The sequence below is a fragment of the Camelus dromedarius genome, chromosome 9 (genome assembly GCF_036321535.1).
Source record: "Camelus dromedarius isolate mCamDro1 chromosome 9, mCamDro1.pat, whole genome shotgun sequence".
NCBI lineage: Eukaryota > Metazoa > Chordata > Mammalia > Artiodactyla > Camelidae > Camelus > Camelus dromedarius.
In genome coordinates, this window is record NC_087444.1 from 64,128,865 (window position 1) to 64,142,168 (window position 13,304).

A 13,304-nucleotide genomic window follows, 5' to 3' on the forward strand; every position below is an offset into this window, starting at 1 on the left:
GGTTCATCTTTATTTTTTTAAATAACAGTTTTATTAAAATATAACTCATATACCATACGGTGCACCCATTTAAAGTGTATAATTCAGTGATTTTTAGTATGTTCATAGAGTTACACAACTGCCACCATAGTTTCAGAACGTTTCCATCACTCCAAAAAGAAACCCTGTACCCATTAGCAGTCCTCATTCTTCCTATTCCCCCCAGCCCTAGGCAACCATTCATCTACTTTCTGTTTCATGGATTTGCCTATTTTGGACATTGTGTATTAATGGAATCATACAATATGTGACCTTTTATGTCTGGCTTCTTTCACTTAGCATAATGTTTTCAAGCCTCATCCATGTACTAGTGTGTATCAGTACTTCATTCCTTTTCTTTTTTCATTTTTTAAAACTTTATTAATTTATGTACTTATTCTACAATATCATAATTTTTAAGTTGAAGTATAGTTGATGTACAATATTATGTGTAACAGGTATACAAGATAGTAATCCACAATTTTTAAAGATTATACCTCATTTATAGTTATTATAAAATACTGGCTGTATTCCCCAAGTTGTACAGTACATCCTTGTAGCTTATTTCATACCTGATAGTTTGCAGTGCTTCATTCCTTCTATGCCTGAAGAATATTATTCCATTGTATGGCTGCGCTACGAAGTTGTTAGACATTTGGGTTGTTTCACTTTTTTACTGTTACGAATAGTATTGCTCTGAACTTTCATATGCAGGTTTTTGTGCAGACATATGTTTTTTATTTTTCTTGCGTATGTGCATAATTGTGGAATTGCTTGGTTATATGGTAATTCTATGTTTAACCTTTTGAGGCACCGCCGGACTATTTTCCAAAATATCTGCACCATTTTACATTCCCACAACTCCAGTTTCTCCACATCCTGTCAACACTTGTTATTGTCTTTTTTTATTTTAGTCATCCTAGTGGCTGTGAAGTGGTATCTCACGGTTTTGATTCGCATTTCCCTGATAGCTAATGATGTTGAGCATCTTTTCACGTGCTTATTGGCCATTTGTACATCTTCTTCAAAGGGCTTATTTATATTTGATCATCAGTTTGGGCAAGGTTGCAAAACCTAACACTGTAAAAGAACAGGTGAACATATTTGACTAGAGAAATGAGGGTAAAGCGTGTGTGTGTGTGTGTGTGGTGGGGGTGAAAGATGCTGTAAACAGATTGTAAAAGGTAAAGGTCCAGCTCCCCAGAGAAATAGCCCGCACTCTTCACCCATATCAAGCCTGAACTTGACAAACAGGATGCTTGCTGATCCTGTTATTTAGTTCTGACTTTGAAAGCAGAGACCATGATTTCCACCTTCTTCCCCACAGCACCTATCTTAAGGCCACAGATATTGCAACCAGGTTTCTGCAGACCAGTGGCCTCACAAGTAGAGTGGTATCTTGCCACATGGGTGAACATAAGTTCATCTATATTGAGGCGTGTATCAGAATTTCCTTCCTTTTTAGGCTGAATAATATTCCATCGTATGGTTATACCACATTTTGTTTATCCATTCATCAAATGTTGGTGGACATCTGGCTTGTGGCCTTTTTGCTATTATGAATAATGTTGCTATGCACATTGGAGTACAACTATTTGTTTGAGTCCTGCTTTCAGTTCTTTTGGGTATATGCCCAGGAGTGGAATTACTAGGTAACATAATAACATGTTAATTAATTTTACGTTAAATTTTTTGAGGAACTAACATACTGTTTTCCACAGTGGCTGTACCATTTCACCTTTCCACCCGCAATGAACAGTTTTCTAATTTCTCCGTGTCCTTGCCAACATGTTATTTTCTGTGTGTGTTTTTTTCCTAACAGCCACCCTAATGCATATGAAGTGTTACCTTATTGTGGTTTTGCTTTGCATTTCCCTAATCGTTAGTGATGTTGTACATCCTTTCATGTGTTTATTGGCCATTTGTCTATTTCTTTGGACAAATGTCTAGTCAAATCCTTTACCCATTTGACAAATGGATTGTTTGGTTTTATATTTTTGAGTTATAGGAGTTCTTTATATATTCTGGATATTAATCCCTTTTCAGATATGTATATAATTTACAGATATTTTCTTTCATTCTGTGGGTTGTCTTTTCATCCTATCAGTAGTGTTCTTTGACAAACAAAAGTTTTGATGTTGGTGAGGTAAAATTTGTCTGTTTTTTCTTTTGTTGCTTGTGCTTTTGGTGTCATAGCCAAGAAATCATTTCCGACTCCAAACTCATTACTTTTTATGTATTTAATGAATTTTGCTCCAGAATTATTCTTTTTGATGCTTAAGTTCTCCTATTACTGGCCATTAATAGAGCTTATTCCTTAGGTTGACTCTGGGTCCTTTGAAATGAGCTGGGTAGTGTTAGATAGATTCCCTGATTTCTGGCCTGATTAGAATTCCTGGGCTTATCTTTTTGTTTCTGACCCCAGATCTAGAATCAGTCATTTCTATAAGGAGTTCTGATTCCATTTGTTGGGAGGAAATAGTATTAAGGACATTAACAGAAATTGGGATGTGAATTCTTCTAGGTCAGGATAAAAGTATACTTTCTGGAAAGATAAAGATAAATAATGATTTAAATTCAAAAGAAAAATGAAAGGATTTTTATTTCTTTGATTTTTATATTTGTATCTCTTCTCCTTTGTTGACAGTAACACAAGAGAGGTACAATCAAACCACTGTTTTAATTTGAAATACTCTTTCTCTGTGTGATTATTCCACCCATATGATAATTTAGGTTCACTTGTCTTTTTTTTTTAATTGAAGTATAGTTGATTGACCGTATTGTATTTGTTTCAGGTTTATAGCAAAGTGATTTGGTTATATATATACTTAAAATTTTTTTTCATTATAGATCATTACAAGATATTGAACATAGTTTCCTGTGCTATATAGTAAATCATTGTTGTTTATCTATTTTATATATGGTAGTGTGTATCTGTTAATTCCATACTCCTAATTTATCTCTCCTGCCCTTGTCTTTTTTATTTTTAGGGATTGTTTTCTTTTTTATTTACTTTCATTTCATAATTTTATTAAGTATTTACATGGTTCTGAAGATAAAACTCTAAAGCAAGGTAGATTGAGAGATGTATGGCTTCCTTCCTTGCCTTTGCTCTTTCTTCTTTGTACTTCATAGATAAACATTTTTATTGGTTTTTGGTTTATTCCCTTATTTTTAAAAATGTAAGCAAGTGGTGTGTGTGTGTGTGTATGTATGTGTGTGTGTATCAATTCCCTACACACTACTCCACTCCCATCTTATTTCTTACTTTGTTTTTCATCTTGGTGATCATATTTCTTATTTTCAGTAATTTCTTTCTTGAATCTGCTTCCTTTATAGTTTGCTTGCTTTTGTTTTAAGGGTGCATTATCTTCCCAAATCTCCCTGAGGATACCAGTTAGACTTTCTTTTCAGGTCTTTCTGTGGGACCTAAAATAAATGTTTCTTCTGGGGTCTGATCTACTTTTCATTTTCATCTTAGTTTTCCTTTTTGTCCAGTTAGTTTTCTTTCACTATCTGATGATTCTTATCAGTGAAGAACTGGATTGATTATATATGTTATTGAAAAGAAGTTTCTGTTTTTCCGGCAGCCCTCTTGCCTTCATAGGAGTTGGCTGATACACTGACCAGGAGTGAGAAGTAGGAGGAAATCAGATAGATGAACCTGTTTCCCACTCGTGAGTTCTGTACCTGCCGACTCAAAGCCAGGCATTTATCCAGCTCCTCCAGGAAAAAGGGCTCTGCTTCTCCACCCGCTATTGACTTTACATGTTCTGCAAAGTGTCTAACTCTGCTCTGGTCTGTGTTCTCAGAGGCTCTGCTTCCTCTCTGTCTTCTAGAAAGTGGCCGGCATTTAAACAGACTATATCCCTCAGCTGTTCTCATTACTATTATGTGATTCCCTTGTGAATATCTTTACTGTTACGTCTCTAGGATTTGGGGAAGGTGGGGAGGTAAGTACACGTGCCTGTTTATTTAGCATGTCATCTTGAAATGAAGCTACTTTGTGCCATACCATTGGCGACAATAGGACTGCTTTTCATTCCTTTTTCTCTATTGGCTTAATGACTGAAATGAATTTAAAATTGTTCTCTTTGTTCACAAAAAACAACTATCACATCACTGAAACATGTGATGCCACCCGCCCAAGAATACATAGATTTCTACTCAGTTCAGAGGTTTAGTGACTTTTCTTTTTTTTTTTTTTTGTCAGTAACTTTTTTCCAGACAATCAAGATAATAAGACCTGCTTACTTTCACCTATTGGAATGGTAATAACAACAAGATCATCAAACATTTCATGCTTAATATGTGCCAGACATTAGTCTACACGCTTTATATGTATAAGCTCATTCAACTCTGTAACATTAGTTACTATTATTATCCCTATTTTGCAGGCGATGAAACTGAGGCACAGAGAGGTTAAAGAACTTGCCCAAATTCACATAGCTGGTAAGTGGCAGAGCCAGGATCTCACCCAGTTAGTTGGCTCCCAACACCATTCTCTTTTCCACTGCACTCTCTAAAGGGAAGCTCTTCATATTTTCTCAGGATGACCACTTTTTTTAATCTTACCAGTTGTGGGGGGAAAAAAACCCTTTTATACCTTACTTTTGTCTAGTTTCAAGCATGTTCTTTGTTATTGTTTGAAGTACAAATTGCTGATGACTGATTACAGAAAGGAATGTTTTAAATGATGTAATCCAATCTGAGTTCAATTGTAATCTATTGAGAACGTTTGCAAATTATTGTAGTATTGAAAAGATGTGACATCTACCAAAAAGTCCTTTTCTGCTATGTGTTTGAGAATCTTAGGCAGCATTAAAACTTATGAATGTGGTACTTAAATCTCACAAATCTTGGCTACAACTAACTTCTGAGGTCTTTCACAATGCATATTTATTTCCATGTCTCATGAATAGTGGATTCATAAATGGTGAATATTTTCCCAGTGGAAATTCTTTTTCAGAAAATACAGAACAGAAATGTCCTTAAATGGAGTGAACATATTTTAGCCCTTCAGGCAGATAAATATGGGGGGAAGGCATTAAAAAAAACAGTAAGACAAGCAGTGAAAAGAATTTTATTAAAACAATAATAAAAAGGATATATCCTGGTGCTTATATACACATTTGTGTGCAATTTAAACTTTTTATCACAGAAATGTTCAGTTGTATATAACAGTAGAGCAAATAATATGATGAACCTCATGAACCCATCACCCAGCTTCCCACAATATTTTGTCAGGGGGTATTGTGATCACTGCCATGGAGACGACTCCTTAGTGGGATGTCACCACCTTCTCTGCGTGCTGTTTCTTGGCAAAGTCCCATTTGAAAATGATAGAAATTGAATGGTGTTTCAATTCCATGTTATTTCCTTGAATTCAACACTATCTAGTTTTGATTACAAAGATCAGCACAGGAACACCAGATCTGTTAAGAATAAGTAAAAGCCAATTTTAATTTTCTTCAAGGGCTTGTTCTCTCTGCCTGGAGAAGAACCCCAGGCCTGACTGTGAGATTTAAGTGGTCTTATTAGAAGCAATTATGATTCAAACAGAAGTTTTCATTGAATTGTCCAACCAGCCCCTTGGTTCTAAGAAATAGAGTCATTTATCACATGGAGATGGAGGTCTCTTTCTGGATTCTTGAATGAACAGGAATTTTTGTGAAATAACCTGAGTTGCATTAAGTGGTGTTTATATAGTCAGCATCTTCAGATGTCCTTGCTCAGGTCTCCTCATCCTTGTGGCTTTCAGCAGGTTTTCAGCTGATTGTTTTGGTTCTCAAATTATAACATGCATCTAGAATCACCTGAGGAGCTTGTAAAACATGCATATTCTCTGCTCCTGCCCCCAAAGATTGATTCATTAGGTTTGGATTGTATCCCAGGAATCAGTATTTTAATAGTCATTCCATTAATAGGGATGTTCTGATTCTAATGTCAGGGAAGGAAGCCCTTAAGCCATAATTAGCTTCTTTCTTTTCATCCCAGTCTTAACAAGGTTAATGTTAATATGGCATCTTGTAAAAAAAAATTGCTTAGGAAGTTTCCATTCTTAATAACATGGTCAGTGGGCATTATGACTGCCCCCTGTACACTGATATGATTTATAGACAGACATACTAATACAGGTGCACCTTTGGTCCTGGGCAATTCAGTTCTGATGCTCACAGTCTGAGGCCACACCTTGAGAATATAGGTGCATAGGTATTAAGTGGTGTGGGTACAAAGGGTTCAATATATATTTCTCTTTGTTCCCTCCTGAATGTGTTAGCTTGAACCTTAGGCCTCCCCTGCCTGGTTATCTGCTGGGCCAACACTAAATGCAGAAAGTGAGGCTCAGCTTTGATGAAGTCACCTGCTGCCTCCAGCTCTATGTAGCCTTCCTCTGCAGGGAAGGGAAGTATGGGGAGTGTGGAGGGCAGGTCGTTCTTCACCTGGGGCTCCAAATCCAAAACTGAGTGGAAACGTCAGTGTTTTGGATATATGCTTTTCTATGGAGGGTTCTTTCATCAGTTTCTCAAAGTAGTCTGTGACCTTTCTCTCCCCACCACCTTCCACTCCCCTACTCTGCATATATCCACACAACAAGGAACCATGTCCTGGAGCAGCCTATGTAAGAATCACCTGGCCTCTGGAAAGCAACTGTGGGGACTCCGCATTACAGAATAGCCTCTCCTGTGTGGAATCAGAATTGTTTTCACCATCTGGTATAAACTAAGCAACACACAGCTGGGTTGGGTGGACAGCTGTGGCTATCTGTAGTGCATACCCAGTATTCCATATGTCCCTACATTCCCCAATTTCTCTTGTAGTTACATTGGCACCATGTGACTCATTCTACCCAGAGGGCTGTGATGGGAAATGATGTGTGTCACTCACAGTTGGAAGCAGTGAAGAGTGTGTGTGAGTTTCTCTTCTCATGCTAAGGTGACTGTGGAAAACACAAGTTCCCAAGATGTCGCTACAAGTTGAAGGGTTGCCAGACCCTCATTGAACTTTACGTGAGCAAGAAATAAACCTTCTTGGGTTAGGCCGCTCCTTTCAGGATTTGTTACTGCAGCAAAGTTTAATGTATGTGCCAGTCTGGATAGTTCTGAACAGAACATTTCTGAGAGTCAAGATACTGGCACTATGCAACCTAGTGCAACACAGTATCCTGGTATTTTTTTCCCCTCATCTGTAAATTGAAGGGCTTAAATTAGGTGATCTTTAAGGGCCTTTTGGCACATTCCCAGATTCGGGGTAGCATTTAAATAGATTTCTAGTTGAAGTATGAAAAGGAAACCAAGTCTGGCATTAGAAGTGTCCCTGGAAAACTTTTTAAAAATTATGTACCTTTTGCTGTTAGAAGTTATGTAAGGGAGATAGAAATGAAACATGAAATATTTTTTTCAACAGTGCTATTGAAATATAATTGATATATAGTATATTCAGAGTTATGCAACCATCACCACTAACTTCAGAATCTTGCCATCACTCCAAAAAGAAATGCTATACCCATTAGCAGTAACTCTCCATTCCACAAGCCTGCTTTCTATTTCTGTGGAGTTACCTATTCTGAGCATTTCCTATCAATGGGATCGCATAATATGTGGCTTCTTGTGTCTGGCATCTTTCACACTTAGAATGTTTTCAAAGTTCCTGTTTTAGCATGTAACCATACTTCATTCCTTTATATGTATATAATGCATATATAATATTCTGTTGTATAGCTATACCACATTTTGTTTATTCATTCATCAGTTGATATATATTTGGGTTGTTTCTGGTTTCTGACTTATGAATAATGCTGCTGTGAGTTTTGATGTAAAGGTTTTTGTGTGGATATGTTTTTCATTTCTCTTGAATATGTACATTGGGGTGAAATTTCTGGGTCATGTAGTAACACTATACTTATTTTGAGGAGCTTCCAAACTGTTTTCCGAAGTGTTATCCCATTTTATAATCCTACTAGCAATGTATGAAGATTCCAGTTTGTCCACATTCTCACCAACACTTGTTATTTGTTTGTCTTTTTGATTGACGTAATCAGTAATTATCTTTGATGAAGCAGCAATGTGCAAACCAAACAGTGAAGAGATTTTAATATATATTTTACCTTGTTGTTTAAGCAGTTGTAATGTTCGTTGGCATTTTTATACAAATTTTCACCATGAGCTTAGCATTAAATTAAAAAGTTTAATGAATAATAATGTAATTCCTCAACTTGTTTAGCTTTTAGAAATTTTATTTTTTAATTTTTAAAATGATGCATTATTGAAGGGGAAAAAAAAGGAGTAAATGATCCACTAGATGTAATTGTTCTCTTAAAGCATAACTTTGTCCTTATAAATTATATACTTCTAAATTGTCAGATAGATTGTACCTTAAATATATATAGACTTGAGCCTTTAAAAATCATAGTGAAATCCTGAAAGGTTGTGCATCATGGAATTGCTGAATTGTTACATTAAATATATCCTTGGGGTAGGGGGTGTATAGTTCAGTGGTAGAGTGCATGCTTAGTATGCATGAAGTTCTGGGTTCTACCCCCAGTACCTACATTAAAAATAATCAATCAGTCAATCCTGGGTTCACTACTTAAAGGAACCTCTGTGTATCTTTTCAGATGATCTGATTATTTGTTTCACAGTTTGATGTTTTATATTTTTAAGTCGAGGAGTACCCCATTGTGTTGGGAATGTAAGTGTTTCAAGTAGTGTTATAGTTGATCCTCATAACTCTCAGATTCTGTATTTGCAGATTGGCTTACTGAATAAATTTATTTGCAACACAAAATCAATACTTGTGGAGCTCTTGTGGTCAGTTGTAGACATGTACAAAGTAGCAAAAAATTTGAATTGCCCAACATGCACACCTCCCCCTCCTCCTACCAGTTGAGGTCGAACAACTGCCTTCTCATTTCAGCTTAGACTATAAAGTGTTCTTTTCTTAGTCTATTTAGTGCCACATGTTTTTTGCATTTTTATGCTTTTTGTTGGCAATTTCACTGTTTAAAATGGCCCCTAAGCATAGTGCTGAAGTGCTGTCTAGTGTTCCTAAGCCCAAGAAGGCTGTAATGTACCTTACAGAGAAAATAGATGTGTTAGATGAGCTTCATTCAGACGTAAGTTTTAGTGTTCCTGGCTGTGAGTTCAATGTTAATGAATCAACAGTATATATTAAGTAAGGTATGTTTAAACAGAAACACACAGAAAACAAGGTTATGTATTGATTGGTTGGTAAAAATGTTTTGACCTGAGGCTCGCAGGAACTTTACACGTCATCCAGGAGTACTGGTTCAGTATTTGCTAATCCAGTGTTCAAGACACGACTTTATATAACTGCCTATAAATAAAGAGAATCAACTATATGTGATGAGTTGCTTTTCTCTTGTTGCTTTCAAGATTCTCTCTTTGGTTTTGCCTTTAGGCAATTTGATTATAATATATCTAGGTTGATTTCTTTTGAGTTTATCCTACTTAGAGTTTGTTGAGCTTTATGGATGTGTAGATTCATGTGTTTTTCATGAGATTTGAGAAATTTGGGACCTTCATTTCTTCAAGTATTTTTTCTGTGCCTTTCTCTCTCTCTCCTGAAATTCTATTATATAATACTGGTATGCTTGATGGTGTCCCACAGGTCACTGAGGCTCTTTTCTTTTTTTCTTCCTGTTCCTCATACTGGATAATCTCAGTTGATTAATCTTTAGTTTCACTGAGTCCTGTTCAAATTTGCTGTTGGATTGCTTAGTGAATTTTTTTAATGTTAGTTTTGTATATTTCAACTCCAGAATTTCTGTTTGTTTCTGTTTTTAAGATATAATTTCTCTTTTATTAGTATTCTGGATTTACTGAGACGTTTTCCTCCCATCCAAGTACTAACCAGGCCCGACCCTGCTAAGCTTCTGAGATCAGATGAGATCAGGCGCGTTCAGGGTGGTATGGCTGTAGACTGAGACTTATTCTCATAATTTTTAGTTTTTTTTTTCATGATTTCATTTTTTGAAAAGTTGAAGTATAGTTGACTTCCTTTAGTTCTGTAGAAATGATTTCCTTTAGTTCTTTTAACGTGTTTATTTATTTCTATTGAAGTACAGTCAATTACAATGTGTCAGTCTCTGGTGTACAGCACAATATGAACATAATTAAAATAGCTGATTTAAATCTTTGTCTGGTAAATTCAACATCTAGGCTTCCTCATCAGTTGTTTGTCTTGTATATTTTCCTTTATATGGGCCATACTTTCTTGTTTCTTTGTATACCTTGTAAGTTTTAATTGAGAACTGAATATTTTATATGATACAGTGTGGCAACTGGAAATCAGATTCTCTTCCTTCTCCAAATGAGTTCCAAGTCAGGTCAAATTATAGACCTTTAAACGTGGGATCTCTCAGGGAGCCACCAGATAGGTCAGATAATGATAATTTCCTGGGAATGAAACTTTGAAAGAGCTCTAGCCCAGTTCTACTCCCTCCAGTGGCTGCTGACTTCTGGTTTTCACTGCAAATGCAGCTGTTAGTTTTCAAGGTTACCACAGAGTTGGAGAGCAGAGAATGGAATTAGATCAAGTTAAAATACCCCAGAACTGGCTACAGTAGTCTCCCTTATCCACATTTTCACTTTTAGTAATTTCAGTTACCTGCAGTTAACTGCAGTCTGAAAATATTAAGTAGAAAATTTCGGAAATAAGTTTTAATTGCATGCCATTCTGAGTTGCATGATGAAATCTTGTGCTGTTCCATTCCATCCTTCCTGGAACAGCATATCCATGCTGTATATGCTACCTGTCTGTTAGTGTAGGGAAAGACGTAGTATATATAGAGTTCAGTACTGTTCATGGTTTCTGGCATCCACTGGGGGTCTTGGAACATATACCCCGTGGATAAGGGGCTACTACTGTATTCTTACTGAGATTCAGCTGTTTTTCTTGAATAAATGCTTCCCATTTTGTTGCAAACCTGTTAATTTCTAGAGTTGTTTTTTTTAAGTTGATTCTGACCATTTTGGCCAGTTTTCTCATTATTTATATAGGGGAGAGAATTTTGGGAGGTTCTTACTCTGCCATTTTTATGACATCACTTCCCTCCCCTTTCTTTTTAGATTTTTATTTTCATGAATCTGCTGCTCTCCTCTTAATAGTGAAGTTGTAGTTTGGATTAGATCTGAATCTTAAAGTTTGCCAAAGCTTTTCATCTAGGACTTTTTCTTATACCCCAAGTTAGTCATGTAAGCATATACATTTCAAAGTAGTGTGATGGTACACATGTTCTTGGCCCCACTGGTTTATACTAAAGGAGGAAGATTTGATTGAGACCAGCCATGTGGTAGTCTCTGCCATATTACCTTCTAGGTTTTCCCTCCCTCATGCTGTTCCCCTTGGAAGATAAGTTTCCCTCCTTTCTGTGCTAGTTAACCCTTTGTTTCTTCCTTAAACTTTTATTGAAGAGTAACACATAAGAAAGTACACAAATTACAGCAACATGCTTAATTTATTTTCTCCAAGTAAACAGCCAGGTGATTACTATCCTCATTAGTTGGTATCCACTCACAGAGCTGACCATCTACCCAGTAAATCACTTTTCAGATGTATCTTATGAGTCCTTTGTTAATCTATTCTAAATAAACATTGCTGGAGACCAGTAGTATATATTTCCCCCTATTTCTCTCTTTTTTAATTGATATATAATTCTCATACCATAAATTCACCATTTTGGGGGGGGTTGGGAAGGGATAGTCTGGGAGTTCAAAATTTGTAGATACTGACAGGCATGTGTAGACTAGATAAACAAGATTATACTGTATATAGCACAGGGGAAATACAGCACGGTTTTAGTCTATTAACAGAATTGTCTGACCATCACCACTGTCTAATTCCAGAACCTCTTCATCACCTCAAAAAGAAACTCTGTTAATTAATAGTCACTCCCCATTCCCTTCCTCTCCTCAACTCCTGGCAGTCACTAATCTACTTCTTCCTGTTGCTGTGTATTTACCTTATCTGGACGTTTCATGCCAATGGAATCTCACAGTACACAGCTTTCTGTTTCTGGCTTCTTTCTCTTACCATAATGTTTTCAAATTTCAGCTATGCTGCTGCATTTATCAATACTTCATTCTTTTTATAGCTCAGTAATATTCTATTGTATGGCTATACCACATTTTGTTTACTCATTCATCATTTGATAGACTTGTGTTGTTCCATTTCGGGGCTCTTGTGAGTAATGATGCTATGGACATTCATGTGCAAGTTTTTATATAAACTTATATTTTCAGTTTTCTCAGATATATGCTTAAGAGTGGAATTGCTTGGTCTTACAGCCACTCTCATTTAATGTTTTGAGGAACTGCCAGACTGCTTTCCACAGTAGAAGAATTTTTCCACATTCTCACCAGCAGTTTATGAGGGTTCCAGTCTCTCCACATTCTCGCCCACACTTATTTTCTGTTTTGTTTTTTGTTTGTTTTTACTGTAGCCATGCTAGAATGTGTGAAATGGTATCTCACTATGGTTTATTTGTATTTCCCTAGTGACTGTCCATGTTGAGCATCATTTCATTTGGTTACTGACCAGTTGTGTATCTTTGGAGAAATATCTATTCATATCATTTACCCATCTTTTAAGAGATTATTTATCATTTTATTATTGAATTTTGAGAATTCTTTTTATATTCTGGATACTATACCCTTATATGATTTTCCAGTATTTTTGTCTATACTGTGAGTTGCCTTTTTACCATCATAGTGACTTTGATGTACATTTTTAATGTTGATGAAGTTCAGTTCAGAACCTCTTTGTTCTTTTATTGTTTGTACTTTAAGAGGTCATGTCTAAGAAACCATTGCCTAATCTAAGATCATAAAGATTTACACCAATATTTTCTTCTAAGAGTTTTATAGTTTTAGCTCTTACATTAAGATTTTTGATCCATTTTGAGTTAATTTTTGTTTATAAGACATGGGTTCGTACTGATTTTTTTTTTTTTTTTTTTGCATGTGAATATCTAGTTGTCCCAGCACCATTTATTGAAGACTGTTCTTTTCCAAACTGAATGGTTTTGGCATTCTTGTCTAAAATCTATTTATAATAGATGTATGGGTCATTCTAAACTCTCAGTTACATTCCATTGGTATGTATGTCTTTACTTACGCCAGTAGTTCACTGTCTTGATTACTATATACCTTTACAGCAGGTTTTCAAATCAGGAAATGTGAATCTTCCAATGTACTTTTTTCAGTATTTGTTTGGTCATCTTGGGTCCCTTGTATTTCCACATGCATTTTAGGGTCAGCTTGCCT

At 36.0% G+C, this 13,304-nt stretch overlaps 1 protein-coding gene across 8 annotated transcripts in view; it reads left to right on the forward strand.

Annotated features, from left to right (window-relative positions):
* Nucleotides 1-13,304, forward strand: part of GARRE1 (granule associated Rac and RHOG effector 1) — a 76,262-nt gene that overhangs the window by 12,976 nt on the left and 49,982 nt on the right. For 4 of the 8 annotated variants that reach the window (XM_064489217.1, XM_010989122.3, XM_064489218.1 and 1 more), the window contains one exon: nucleotides 4,416-4,470. The exons of 3 other annotated variants lie outside the window; for them this stretch is intronic. The gene's annotated coding sequence lies outside the window, so the exon portion shown is untranslated. Of the gene's footprint in view, nucleotides 1-4,231; nucleotides 4,290-4,415; nucleotides 4,471-13,304 lie in introns of all 8 variants that reach the window. One more of the 8 variants, XM_064489216.1, reaches the window with a different exon arrangement.